This window comes from Pseudopipra pipra, chromosome 2 (assembly GCF_036250125.1).
Source record: "Pseudopipra pipra isolate bDixPip1 chromosome 2, bDixPip1.hap1, whole genome shotgun sequence".
Lineage (NCBI taxonomy): Eukaryota > Metazoa > Chordata > Aves > Passeriformes > Pipridae > Pseudopipra > Pseudopipra pipra.
In genome coordinates this window covers 78,385,041-78,398,823 of record NC_087550.1, presented here as the reverse complement: position 1 = coordinate 78,398,823, position 13,783 = coordinate 78,385,041, and positions in this window count along the sequence as shown.

Sequence of the window (13,783 nt, the reverse complement as noted above, 5' to 3'; positions counted from 1 at the left end):
GCTGAATCTCACCTTCGATGATTGATAAAATCTTCATCATCTCCAAAGGTTTCCTAAATCACTATGCCAGTAAACCCAGGCAATTGGTAAACAAGTGAAGGCTTTTCTGCAAGGTCAATCACAGATCCAGCCAAAACTAATGGTTATCCCCTCATCACATGCTTTCTGCATCCATCCTTGGACTGGAGAAGCTACTCCACTCCTCATCTCATGTCTCTTGTGCTAAAGTTGGAAGGAGACCAGTGACAGCTTCTCTCGTGGCCCACATGTTGTGCCACAGCGGGGGCAGGTCAGCAAAACAGTTGGGTGGCAGACAAAGTGGCTGGGAAATATTTCCTTTTTATTAGTTGTGCAGTTCAGTATTTGGAGAGAGTGTATGTGTTGGCCTGAGAATGGCATCCACGTCAACGTGTGGCCCCACCCCTTCCTCTCTTAGTCAGGGCAGAATGGCTTACTGCTGCTGCTGCTCCTTTTGTCCAGTTAAACTGCAAGGGAGGTACATTCTCTTTGCCATTACTGCCACCTCTGATCTCTGTTTCAAAACTAACTTTCTGAAAGTCAGGGGGAAAAACATTTCCCTTCCTGCCCAGCACAGGTATATTTGGCTTGTTGAGGCAAAGTGTTGCAGTGCACCACAGTGTCTTTCTGCACCACAGCAGCAGCAAATATGTCTCACAGGAACATTCAGGCATTTATTTGCTCTAAGATATGAACACAGAGACTTTTATTTCCACAGCCTAACCTGTTTAACCTTGTTTGTCTACTAACAAATCCCATTTAAGTGCTGTTCTTTTTATTTTAGTTGCTGTTGCACAACAAAAAAAAGTTCATCGGGAGAAAAGACTCTCTGTTCATGACAGAACTTACTGAAGAAAAATAGCTTTGGGTCTGGGTTTCATTTTTTTCATTTTAAAGAGGCCCAAACCATTCACAGAGCTCCTCAGTTTTTTCACTGATTCTGCAGCTGATGCCCTCTGGGTGATGCTGTCTGGGAACAGAGAGCTTCCCATCCATTTCTTGACCACCTGGCAGTGACCAGCAGCAGCACTGGGGAAGGATGGCAGTGGGTAGCAGGTCGGTCTTCCCAGGCACGTTGATCCATCTGGCAGGTTATCCTGAGGCCACATGGGGACAAGGATAACCAGGAGTGGCCTGTGCACCAGCCAGCTCATGCTGCTGCACTGGGTGCCAAGCAGGGCCATGTGCAATGCATCCCTGTGGGAAACAACCATCCTGAGGGGAAGTACATGGCTGGCATGTTACCATTTGCATGTGTATATTAAACAGCACTGATTGCAAATTAACAATCTTTTAGCCTACATTAGAGTATTGTCATTGAATAACTGTGCCTAGCATGAAAATTGCCATTGATGGCAGGGCAATTTAAGAATGAAAATAAGTGCCCTTTAAAGCAGGATAGGCATAGATAGATCTTCTGCAAGCTGATGGCTTTCCTAGGGTAGTCCAACCCGGGCAGACAACTATGCTGAGAAAATACGAATCAAAATGCTTCCAGCAGACCCTGAGGAAAACAAAGAAACACTCAGGATTTCTTAACTGAGCACAGACTCTTGGCAGCATGTTCCAAGCACTGGTATGATCAGTCCCAGAACCATGCAGCACTGAGATGGGGTGTCCCAACAGTAGGAGCCAGGATTTGCCCCTGAGTGATGGAGGTTGTTGTCTAAGTCATGATGCTTCAGCCAGCTCTGTGCCATGAAACCACTCTGGGCACCTGAGGTTGTGCTTCTGGGGGATTTTGACAGGCTGGGACCAAGACCTGGTCTGCACCCTACATGGGCACCAAGTATTTCAGGGAGACCTGTGGCTCTGTGCAGAGTGCCTTTAGCAAAGGGGTTTGGGTACAGTATGTCCCTCAGAGTGCACATCGTGCTCATGCAAGGCAAAAAAAGGGGATGGAGGGTGGAAGCAGGGGAGAAAGGAAACAGCTGCCTCATGCATGAAAAGATTTGCCAAATTCCCATGGTTAGATTTAATAGCTGGGTGCTGCAAGCCCAGGAGAACAATGTAATTTATGTCATTACTGCTAAAAGGCTCGTTTGATGGCAAGGGCTTAATTTGAGTTGTCTGAAACGTTTAACAAAGGGGAAAGTGAAAACAAACATGAACACTGTATTAAAAATGATGAGGATTTGGGGGAAACTGCCAGGCACATTTTTCCAGTGGTACAAAATTCTCTTCTGAAAAGCCGCTCATTTTGCCAATGTTAACTCTAAGACATGAAGCTGGAGTTAGAGGTAGAAGGAAATAGGTTTTGCTTTAACTTCACAAGTTGCTGGAACAGTAGTTAGGTCACCCTGTTGTGCTTGAATAGCAGAAAAAGTGGTGTGTTTTTTTTCCTTCAGTATTAATTTTCTTTTCTTGAAAAATTACTTCTTAAGCATCTTTTTAAAGTATTTTGGGGATGGGAATGGAAGGAGGCAGAATAGGTCCAAAGGGATGAGGTCTGGGTGTTTGTGCTAAACCCACCTTTTCTGTGAGTACATTGAATACGACACTTCTGTTCTCACAGGAGCAAAAGCAATGAGTGCAGCTAACCCTGCTGTTTTGCCTGTTTCTGTACACAGTGCTATTTTTAATGTATCATCTCACACAGCATTGAGTGGAGAGTGGCGGGAACTCAAGTTAAAAAAATCTGCTGCTTCACGAAGGCACCACCACGCCACCCTCTTAATTCTGTCTGGTATGAGGCCATATGGTGCTGGGTACTGCTGGTCCTCTCCCCACGCCTCGCCAAATGCCACTGTGCACTGCAGGGGAAAGCGCAGTTCACAGGCAGTAAATTCATGGGTTATTTCGGTCATGTGTTGAGGTGGGTCTGGGTGCCTTCCTTGACTGTCTGCTCACCCTCTGTTGCCCAAACACACTGAAGGACTCAGGCAGCCTCGGAGTGAAAACTGAGGCAGCATCAACCTCTGATTTACTGTTTGAGCCAAAGGACTTCTCTGGGGTTCTTTTGCCCTGAGCAGACATCTGGCATCAGCTGCCATCCTAGGCAATGTCCTCCTGCAGCATTGCTTAGGGTAGTAGTGCTGATACCAGGAATTCACCGCACAACCTGCAGAGAGCTGTGCCTGCCTGTATTTGCCCACCATTTGGCACTGGTTGGACCACTGAGAACAGGCCAGGTGCTGAAAACCCCTTCCCTGAAGAGACAGGTGTTCCTTACACCAGTTCCCACTCCCACCATAAAAGCCTTCTCCCTTGTGCAAACACAGACAACCATCCGAGGGGATATTTGACGTGATGGTCAGCTCACCTTTGTCCAGCAGGGTTGATCTTTCCTTGCTGTTAATGGCAGCTAACTGGATAGCAACGATTTTGCAACAGAATTGCTGCCAGGCCATTCAGATTATCTGCTTCAGCGCTTTGAGAGACAGCTGGTAAAGCAAATAGTAACAATCCAGAGAAATTATTTTTATTTGCCTATAAGCACAGCAGTATAATGTGAGGCTCAAATGAGCCTCTTTTGGCACGCAAGGTCAGCGTTGCCTTTTGCATATGGCATACATCAGAATAAGTCCCAGCCCCGCACAGCATCTCTTTACCAAGAAGCTGCATTTCAAGATTAGATGCATTTTGTTGCTCTTGTCAGAGATCAGCTTACAGAAAGGGCTGGCAGTGAAATCTGGTTTCATGTGTGCAAATACTTGAATACTTTCAGATGAGTTTTAAGAATACATTATTATACTTTTTCTTGCTCTAAGAGTTGTTGCTACATACAGGATGCTTTCCCATCAGCTTTAGTGGGACAAGATGCAGGATATGCATCCCAAAAAATCCTGATTTTCATCATGCTGAACATCCCATTGCTCCTCTCTTACCCCTTTATGCAGCTAATGTTACATGGCAGTTTCTTATAGTGTAAAATATGCCTTTTGTTAATCAAGCTGGACCCACAGACTCTGAAGATCTCTGTAATTTAAGGATTTGACATTGTTTTTCTGTGCCTGTCTTTGCACAGGTGTGTGCTTTGTCATCCCATTCTCCTCTGACTCTGAAGCCAGGGAAACAGTGCCAGGAGAGACACGCAGGCAGCGGTGCAGCTGTTGGGCCGTAAGCATCTCAGGCACTATGCAATGCATGATTACACAGGACTTCCACAGTGGTGAGGCATTTGTGTCAGGACCCCAGGAAACTTCTGCCCTCTGTCTCAGCTGCTACTGCCTGTGGGTCCCCACCGGAGCTTTGCTGAGGATGCCGCAGGGCTGCAAGGGCTGGGTGAGGACGGGCATATTGCACAAAGCCAGCACTGAGCCAACCTGCTTGCAAGAAACAGCTCTTTTAGTTGAAGGACCTGCTGTCTCTCCTCTGGCTGGCTCTTCCGTGGAGGTTTCCAACAAGGAGATGGCTTCAGTGCTGCTGCCAGCTTGGAGCGGGTGCTGCATGGAGATCTGACTCAGACATGCAGGTTGCCAGATACCCACCAGCTGGCAGAGTATTTTAATCATTAATAATAGCAGGATTAAATGCAGAGCATCAACTATGTTTCCAGAATGAGCCAGGGTTCTCAGCCTTACTGACTCTTACTTTTTCTTACAGGATCCAGATCCAGCATGGATGGTGCTTCTGGAAGGACCTTCACCCTCCTTCAGGTTCTGTTCATCATGTTCATACCATACCTGCGCTGTCAGTGCCACTGGGTGAGGAGGTCACCAGAAAGGGCAGACATTCCTGGCATCAACATATAATGAACATATGACTGACTCCACTGGACCATCCCATCCAAGGCAGACTATTCGACAGACTTTTTCTTTTCCCCTATTTCCAGCAGTGGCTAATGAAATTTCAAGACATTGGTTTGAGCAGCTCTGGAGTACTATGGCTGCTGCTGTGCTTTTATTCTTTCCCATCACTATGCACTTAAGTGTTGTATCAGTTTCAGCATTATCAATTCCCCAAATGTGGTTATCCTGTGCACTAAGTCCACTGCCTTGTATTTGTGCTATCTTCAGATGTTTTCTCTTCTGGTGTCGTATGAGAAGGTGCACAGACTCTGCTGGATCTACATTCACTGTACTACTCACTAGTTGCCACATTTTCACTTCTTAGTCTTATTGTATTAGTCTCATCTCTATCTTGAACAATTCTCTTTTTTACACTGTTGACTGCAGAAGTTTTGTGTATTGATAATTCTTCTTGTTCTTGTCTCTGGCTCACTTTGCTGTTTCTAATGTATGCTGTGAAATGGCATGCTAATAACGCTCTGCAATATTTCAAGTGGGGGTACGATAATTTTCTAAAAAAGCTCAATAGTTTGTCAGTTTTCAGATTTCCTATCTATTTTGAGTCCAGGTTACTGAACACAATGAAATGCAATGATACCTGGATCAAGGTAACTTGAGTTAGTCTAGGACATATAGTCCTAATGAAAATTTTCAAATCTTTCCTTTCCACATGCATCTCGAAAAGGATTTCCACTCACTGCTGTGCTATGTATCTAGTTTTCCCAGCTAGCACCAGAGCCTCCCAGTTTTCCCTGGTATTTATGAAGCTAGTTGTATATCTTGCTACCAAACAGTTCTGCCTCTGCACTGATGTTCCAGATCATTAACAACTCTATTAATCACTGTTGCCAGTTTGGAAGGAGAGCAGACCCAATTCCTCACCTCTTGTTGCACTAAAATTAATCATTTTTCCTTTGTCCTTTGTCTCCTGCCTGTTTCAGTTGATAATCAGAAACATCTTTTGCCCACTCTTGTCATTTTGGTACTTGCCTTGAGTACCTTTACTAAGTGAGTAGGCATGACAAGTTTGACAGTACCATCAAGCACTTCTGCCAGATAGTTTTTGCTGACCAAATCCCAGAGAAGCTATTAGGACTGAAGAGGGCCCCAGCAGGGCATGGTGCCCATCTCTGAGCAGAGTGGGGAGTTGTAGGAAGATAAACTTAGCAGATTTCTGTGGTGTAAATAGGATGGCATTTCATGGAAGCACTTGAGTGTAGCCCCCATTCAGTACTAGCAGTACTATTTCCTATGTTTACAGCTGGGCAAACAGTCCAACAGCCAGCCTTGAAGACATGGAATCACTTAAACCGTTTTCATGAATGTCCAGGGTAGCTAAAGGTGAGAAATGCTTGATACTACCCATCCCACAGCCATAGAAGAGGCTCGTGGAGAGGAGGGCAGCCTGCAAAGGCATGCAGCACATTTGTTACTACCAGCAGGAAAGCTTGCAAAACAGTGAATTTCAAATGCCTGCAGGACAGGCACTGGAAGTGAATTTCAAATTTGTATCAAGCACTGGTAAAAGGAAGTTGCTTCCAAAAGCCACACTCAATCAGGGAATAGATACACCTCGGGACCTTGCATCCCATCAACACTGCCTCAGTGCTGAGAATCTCAATTAGCACCGGCAATGCTCACAGCAAACATTAAAAGAGCATCTCCTGGGCTGGAACAGCTCATTCAAAGCTGTTGGGTGAAGAGAGAGCAAGTTGTCACTAAAACTTATCACCTGTCTAAAGGAGAAAGTGACAGAGTCTGTGAGGCTCTCAATAAAAACTGCTTTTGGCTCAAAAATATGCAGAGAAAAAGAGTGCAGTGAAGTAAAGAGCCCAGCTACTGTCACCCTCATAAGGCTGTCCTCGATTACTGCATTTGAGGAAGGTCAGGCAGGGAGGCCATGCTTTGCTTCTTCCAGTTTCTAATAATTATTGCCTGCCTGACAGGTGGTGAGCATAGGTTTTGCATGAGGCCTCGGAGGAGCTTGAACTTGCTCTCTCCCTTGAAAAGCGAATGTCTTTCTTCACTGATGAAGAGGAAGAAAGCAAGGACACATGGGCATGCTTTGCAAAATGAGCATATGGCATGGGATGCAGGTACAAGAGCCTCCTTGACTGTAGCCTTCATTTAACAGGTTACAAACAAAATTCCACTTGGCAGCCAAGGAAGAATGCTAGCATGTGTCCCACAAAAGAGACCAAGTGCTGGTGCAGATGGAGGCGCAGAGGGCTGGTTACCAGCCTTTTTCCACTAGCAGGGACAAGTGCCCCTTGGTTGCAGCTCAGCAAACAGACAGTCTCAGGGAGGAGGCCCTGCTCCCAGGCCTCTGCTCCACAATTACTCTGATCAGCAGAGGTGGCCAGCGGCCTCCACAGGGGCACTGGTTCTGCTGTGGTGATGGCCCACCCCAGCCATCTGGGACCCCACAATTCCTTGGGTGTTTCCTCCCCTTTATCACTTGATCTTCTTCGCTCAGGCCAGGGCCAAACTCTTCCTCTGGAGGGTCAGCCAGCTCCCACTAGCCCTCATTTGACAGTGTCCAAACTCCCTGACAGCTTCATCTGGGAAGACGCTTTTGTGTCTGCCTTCCTCCTCCTTGCCCAACTCTAAGATGTGTAGGTCTGAAAAAATATTGAATTTCCTTTTTTTTCTCCCCCCTCGGAGGCCATTTCAGAAAACTAATTTTACTGGGAGATGTCAGCTGTCCTCAGACTGAAAATGTAGAGGTTTTTCAAAATTGTTTTTAGCAGCTCTAAGAAAGCATTTCCCTATAGGTACATGTCAGCAGAGACTGCCTGTTCGAATCACCTCAAAAGCATCCTTCAGAGCAGCTTTCAGACACAGGCAATTTTGATAGTGAGAACAGGCATTTCAGCTATCACTTTTGCTTTTCTCTTTAGGAAAGAATGAACATCTTGCTTTTTTTTTTTTTCCTCCATGGATTTTGTTGGATTGCCGTTGTTTACGTGGGGAAATTTCACATACTGATTTCTCTCCTGGAGCTCTTTGCATATCGCTCTCTCTCCAGCTGCAAATCCCTCTATCAGTAAAAGCAGTTGCTATTATTACAAACTTTTCTCCTTGTTTCTCCTGGGTTTTGCATGACAACAGAAGTCTATCTGTGGAAACACTGTTTCTTTGTTCCGGTCAGGGTACCCCGTGAACTCACTCATAAACTGGAGTGCACCACACTCTTTGCTTAAATAACTGGTTGTAGGAAGATCTATCTCCCTTGGTGGGGTCTGAAGAGTCCCCAGAGGGGCTTGTTATTCACTACCACGCTGCCAAACAGACCGGCCAGCTTGCTTTTACATATTTGGCCTCCAAGATCAGGTTCACAAAGCATTGCTCTGTTTTTTCCTTCTCCCCCAACAGTTGAGGATCCGGAAAAGCATTCAGCATCTAGAATCAATATGTGTAGAAGACAATAGTTCCCTCCTCACTTCCTTGTTTTCCGTCCACCAAGCCAGAATGCACAGATACCCCACAGAAAGCATCTTGTATTCCCTCTGATGATTACAGTTTTGAGCAGAAACATGCTATTGCAAAAAAATGTACCCTTCTCAGTTTGTAACAGCTCTTTTAAATAATTCCTGCCAATTTACTAAGCCTGACCTCATGTTTCCCTCACATCACAAAGGCCAGCTCTATTCAGGCTGTCCCTTTCCAGGAGATTCCCCATTCGAGCTCTTGAAATGCTTTTTGTGTCTTTGGCCAGCACTAAGAGGACTAGAGCAGAGTTTATATTTACCCAGACTATTTCTATAAGCACAAGATCTACAGAGTCACTTCTTACTACATCAGGATTTTTAAACACAGGAAAAGAAAGATTGAAGCTCCAAGTTCCTTTAAAAAACAAAAATAATGCAAACTTAATTTCCTCTCTTGTTGCTTTACATTCTGTATATGCTGATGCACTTAGAAGCAGAGTGGTTTCAGAACTAATGGTCTTTCACCTTTTTTTTTAGTTTCAGGGTTTAATTTTTGTTTTCATTTATTGTTACTACAGAGTAGTAACTTCTAGTGACAGGAGTCTGGGGATCTGTTGTGCTATGGTGCATTCCTTAGAACGAATAACAGTCTCTACGACTTCCTTTCTACAAGTGTGAAATGAGGATATAATGCATATATTTCGCTCATTGCCTGAGAGCATGATATATTTATAGACTATAAACTCAACAAAGAGAAGACAAAAAAATCTGTTATTTCACTGCAAGAGATTGTTAGACCATTAAAACAAAAGGCTGCTGGTAAAGCTTACATGTACATTTGGATAGATTACTAGTAAAGGGTCTGCTAAGCATCAGCAGAGGAAAGGATTTCTTACTCCCAGCATTGAATGTGGCACACATTCAAAGGTGTCTCCCTGCTTCAACCCAGAAAAGCTGTGAACAGGTCATTTGAGATCCTCCAACTCTGCGGTCTCAAGTTTAACTCAACTTCAAGGCACTCAGCTGAGGAAAAACCAAGGGCTAATCTTTTCCAAAGTATTTTTAAATTGTTGTGCAGAAAACAGAAGTCAGTCTTAGCTGGAAACTAATTTTGCTTTACCTGATTATTAACTGTTACCTTCTTCAAAGCATTCAACAGACAGTTTTACTGACTTTTAAGATAGGCCTTCAAAAGCCTTCTTTACCATCAGTGTCGGACTGGTCCTGGCAGAACATTTTAAATGTTAGTGTACTATAATTGCTATATGGCAAGTTTTGTTTGATTTTAATTTGGCTTTTCTGTAGGAAATCTTTCAGTTTCCATGACTATTCAGAAAACTACAGGAAAAGCTCCTGCACTGTGCTCTCATCTTGTTGCTTCAGTCCGTATTAGAAGACATAACATTGAGTGTTTTGCCAGTGACAGCAGTAAGTTGTGCTTCCTGAAAAATGGACAGGGAAGAAAAACCCCATGCTTTGAAGAACCTCAGGTGTGTTGGCAGACAGACATTCAGAGAAAGGGAAAACATCCTATGTGCCCTGATGCAAGGTGTCTTAATCACCCCCTGTACCTTCAGTGACTTGTGGGTGGCCAAGTCCTCTCTTCATGCCCTGAAAATCTCTGAGGAGAGAATTCACTTCTGCATCTTGCTTCATTTGTCACTCTGGAGAGGGTCCCCTGAGACTGTGATGTAAAGTTTCCAGCACCAAGCACTTCAGCTCTGGCTTGGAGGCAGGGCAGGCCTTCCAAGGGCCAAGGCCGAGCCACCCGGCAAGGTGGCCTGGTCTGCAGCTCCCCTGCAGGTAGCAGAACATGGGTTTTGTTTAAGGCTGTTGTTAGGGTGGTGTGCAGAAGGCATATCCTGGAGAAAGCCAGCTAGCAATGTGACCACAGTGTAGTACAGTGGGCATTTTCCAGCACTGAAAACCCACACAAGCAGGACCTTGCAGTCTGGGGCATCAAGCTGCTTTGGTCTTGGTGTCACTCAGAGATATTAACACATCCGAACATCCTAACAAACCTGACAGCACAGATGCTGAATTGCCCTGCCGATACACCTTTGGCAGTATATTTATCTTAGCCAGTCCACAGTTGCTTCAGGAATCAGGCAACAGCCAGAGCTTTTCTGGAGTCTGTCCGCACAAAGCCAAGGCAGTGGGAGGTCTGCTCTAAGGGGATTAGAGGGGATCTCTGCTTAATTAGTCTAAGAGGGCTGATCTCCAAGATTATTTCTTACACAGAGCAAAAAGAGCTACCAAATGGTCTTAGGGTCAGTCAATTACAGCACATATTGGGTGATGTGGCAGAAAACTCCACCAGTTAAGACTTTTGATCCAGAAGAAATCCAGTAGCAGAGATAGCTGGGACCATACTGACACACCACTGGTCGGGGGAAACGCAGGCCATAGCCCTCTCACAGGGTGGCAGAGCAGTGACCTCTGAAATCACAGCGGCCGATTAGCCCAGCTTATCTGGAAATGTCCTCCGAGGTGGCTCCACAAGGGAGAGCAAGTGTTCAGCATGCCCTGGTTGTGCCGTTCCCAACCAACACGTGGAAGAGAAGGATGGCACTCAACATTTTCTCTGTGATGGACAGAAATGAAGGGTTGTTTTTTAAGGAAAATGCAGATTTAGGAGCAATTATATCGTCAGTTAAAGTAGCTGTGTATTTCTAAATATACTAAGTCCCAGCTGTGGTCTGCAGGGAAGCTTTCCTAAAGAAGGTGAATCCAGCAGCTGCTGCAATGCTAATCCAGCTTTCTTGGTGCTCACAGAACCATTGCAGGAATGTGCTGCCCATCACTAAGCACCCACACTATGTGGCAGACACTGTTCATTCAAAGATTTCCTTACAGGGAGACTTGTATGTGTAGAGAACAGTGAACTTTCTTTTTTCTTGAACTTTTCTTATCATTACTACTACCAAGCCACAGGTGACCACCTACTTCCATCATCATCTTTTTATACTTGATCAGAGAACTTTATGGATTATTTTGATACTGCCAGCCAATCTCACTGAGCAATCAGAATTCTCCCCCTCACCGAGTCTTCCCTTTTCCCTTCTTTTAATTTGCATTTATAGGTTTCTGGACACATAAAGGTGACAAATAGTAGCTGAAATTTTTTTTGTTGGAGTTACCAAGACAATGAAATCTGAATAGGGTTTGTATTTTTTTTTTTCATCTTGTTTGCTTGGTTTTTACTGTTTGGTATTTTTTGTTAATTTGGTTTTTTTTAAACTTTTGACAAACATGCCAAAATTTGGAAAAAATGAAAAAATTTAATGAGGAAGCAGTATTACAAGCTTTTTGAAAGTGTGGTGCACATAAACTATTGGAAAACTACCACTTACAAATAAGCAACCTAGGTTTATAGTTTCAGTGCTACATAGGTTCTGTACATTTCAGAATGTCTCCCGAGACCAGGGGATAAGCGGCTTCTGCCATGAACTATTGACTGAAGAACACGGAGTGGCTGCTATGTGCAAAATGAATACAAGATTTAAAAAAAAAAAGAAAGGTGGGGGAATAAAGGGGGGGGGAATCTCTTGTCTTACATGAAACAAGTTGTTTTCCACATAGAAAAAAGTTGAACATGAGAACATGATTCTCACTCAACGGCAGAGGTGACTTGCCTAGGGTGAGGAGCCATGTACCTTGACGAGCAATAAATCTTTCCTGTCACCATCCTTCCTCCATACTGACAAACACAGTTTTTTACCAATGTACATTTCTGGACAAACCACAGAGCTCTGAAACTGGGGATGCCTTCACCTAATGGGGAGAAAGCAATGTTTATTGCTCTTCAGATTACTTGTAACCATGAAAAATGACAAGGAAAATGAGCATTTTGCTTTAGATCTAAAGCAGAGATGAGAGCCCCCTCTCTGCAGTCATGACAAAGAACTTGTCTCCAGGTGGATGTTGCATTCCTGGATTAAGAGCCACCTGATGGGTTAACTGTCACTTTAAATGCAGAGATTAGGAATTATCTCAGTAAACTATCATGCATGTCATGCACAGCATTCCCTGGTTGAAAAGGGGAACAAGTAGACAACACACTGTAAATTCACACCCACACTTCATGATCTCTGACTGCTTGAATAAGCACATTCCCAGAAATAACCATGAATACCACCTTCATCAAGAAAGACTGACTGAGTTCACCTAATAAAGAGGTGCCAATTCTTAGGAAGACTTCCGGAAAGCCTTGAATCTTCACAGCCATGTCTTCTGAAAATGAGGCAGAACTAGAAGAGTTTTTGGTTATCTCCCTTCATCTTAAAACACAAAGCTATGTTAAATCAGTAGTGCATCTGACTTTAAGGGCTGCCATCCCCAAAACGAATTTACAATAGCTGCATGCAGGAGAAATGTAAGCTTTACCTAAGAAATAGTTAGAGAAATAAACAAGCATGGAAGGAATCCTACCTTGTTACAGCAGCACCAGGTACAAGTATTGATGCTTCATGAAGAATTTGAGAAGCACATTAATTCACATTGCACTGAGTGTTCTCATCCATTTACTATCAATAGGACACTTATGTGTCATTCATTTTAATTTGCAGAATCCCATCTTCTTTGGGTTAATCAATTATTTCCTGTAATTACAATCTCACACAGCAAATATTATAAAGGTTAACTTATTATTGCCTTACTTAGAGGGAGAAACACTTCAAAGCAAAATCACACTAACACTTCTGGAAACTTTTTCTTGTGTCACTGCATTGGTCACAAGCCATCAGGCAAGTTATGAGGTTCCTGCATTCTGACCAGTGCTTCACCATTGGTGTTAATTAAGCCTCCTCTGAACTTGCTCCTAGAAGACTGTCAGCAGAGCTGATGTCTTTCTTAAGCAAGAAACATTAAGATGTACAGTTGGAAATCTTCCCTGCTGAACAGTCTCGTTCCTACTCTTGCCCACTCTGTTTCTTAGCTCTTAGCCAGTGTGTACAGACAAGGACTGTACCTTGCACCCAGCAGTTACTACATATGAAATACAAAGAGCAGAAAGCATATCCAGTGGCAGCTGAAGAGTCTGGATGCAGACTTCTATCCCACTTCATACTGGGAAAACCATTTTTTCAGAGGCTTATAATTTTGCCAAGTTTAGACCCGTGTCCTGAGATTGTAGGCTTTTTGGGCAATTTCCCAGTAGTTCAAACCAGAATGGTGTCGGGTCTTAACAGAATGTTTTCAAGAATTCAGCACATGCAGAATGGTGCATCCTCCATTGTTTTATCCTTAGACACAGCTGAACCATTAAAAAATAGAGAACAACCAACCACCCCCAAATCTGGGACAGATAGATCATCCTGAGAAAACTGGAGCTCTACTAATTAGTTTGGAAGGCAGCAGAAAAACCTGATCACCTTGTCTCATAGTGGAAAATGCCAGGCGACCTCTATTCAGTTTGATTATTCCATCTGCAAGAACAAAGAGTGAACAATAAAATGAAGCCTATGTAATAACCAAAAGACCTGTGATCTAGAGTATATTCTTGGCTGTAGAATGAAAGCATTTTTTGTTTTTCTAAACTGGAAAGCTAAGGTGCCATGTCTCAAGTATGTGGGGATGATGTTTGGGGTTAATGTCTTTTGGTTA